The sequence below is a fragment of the Austrofundulus limnaeus genome, unplaced genomic scaffold (assembly GCF_001266775.1).
Source record: "Austrofundulus limnaeus strain Quisiro unplaced genomic scaffold, Austrofundulus_limnaeus-1.0 Scaffold279, whole genome shotgun sequence".
NCBI lineage: Eukaryota > Metazoa > Chordata > Actinopteri > Cyprinodontiformes > Rivulidae > Austrofundulus > Austrofundulus limnaeus.
Genome location: NW_013952681.1, coordinates 649,954 through 651,343, shown reverse-complemented (window position 1 = coordinate 651,343; position 1,390 = coordinate 649,954).

The window sequence follows — 1,390 nt, the reverse complement described above, 5'->3', positions numbered from 1 at the left end:
GATCAAGTATATGTTACAAGATTTAATTGAGCAAATTAAGTAAGACTGACCTGGTTTATTCACAAATATTTTAACTATATTCTTAATAACTTTTACTAGAGAACGAAGAGTAAATATTACATGAATTTGTGGCATTTAAAAGTACAGTACTTACCAAATGTTAGTTCAAATCGTTTACAGGATTTTCTCAAGTAAATCTTACAAGTYATTTTTACAGTGCAAGTACAGAGTGACCAGTCTGGCTTTAATGAAGTCTCAGAGAGCCTTGCTGCTGCTCAGTATGAATCTGTTTCTCTTTGTAACACCRGCATGTGAGCAGATGAAAAGACTGCCCGTGGTTTTGTTGAGCACGTGAACACGGTATTACAGTGGAAATGCTGCAAGGTGCTTTCAAAATATAATAAATAGTAAATACTGTTGATGTTCCTTGGAAAACAGTCCAAGAGCTTCCACCACGGACTGAAGAATTTGTTTTTAAAAGTAAGTTTAGCAATTTAGCTGATGAAATTTATGCTGCAATAAGGTGTTAAATAAAAAAAGGCAACTACAAGTGGTGATACTGGAGCTAAACCCAAATTATTAATGATTTTTTACTTATTTACGTGTAACGTTTTAACTGCGTTTAACTTTTTACTTCCAGTAAAAAGACATGTAGATACACGTCCCAATGCATTTTAAGTCTGATATGAAACTGATCTGTAAAGGGGTAGGGCATGGTCACACAAACTATGTAAAGCCAACATCAAGTGAAGGCTAGACCATCTCATTTCACAACAGTTTTAAGCAGCCTACCCGCCCCGGGGACGACGTGGCCCAGCTGGGCTACGCACTCATGAGAACCCAGGCCAGGAATTGAGACAAAGCCATTTTATTTCATCCTTTCATTTACAGATGTCTGATCGATCATTTCAGTTGGTGGTTCAGCAATGTTGTGGAAATATTTATTTAACGAAGACAGAAATACATGGTCCAAAAATAAAAAAGTACTCTGTTAAATGATCAGTTGAGTTTTATTTGCAACAACAGGAACGTTTCTTCTTCCTCTCTGAGGCAGTTGAGGCCTCATATATACTGTTTAACAAACATCATTATGTCATCTTAATAAAATAAGATTTCATCCTAATGAAATGCTGGGTCAATGGAAAACACAAAGAAAAACCCAAGTGATATCTAAGAATGACTAGTTAGCAAATCTTGTTCTGACTTTTATAATAAAATTTCCCATTTTCTAGTTCTGCCTGCTCTGACTTCTGTTCAGAAGAGCTCTTTATGTTAATGAGCTCTGTTGGTAACGCCCTCCAAGAATCTGTTGACATTAACTCCGCCCTCCAAAGCCAGTGTTTACGTTAGCATGGCTAATAATAGCAGAAGCTCCGTTGTACAACCATAT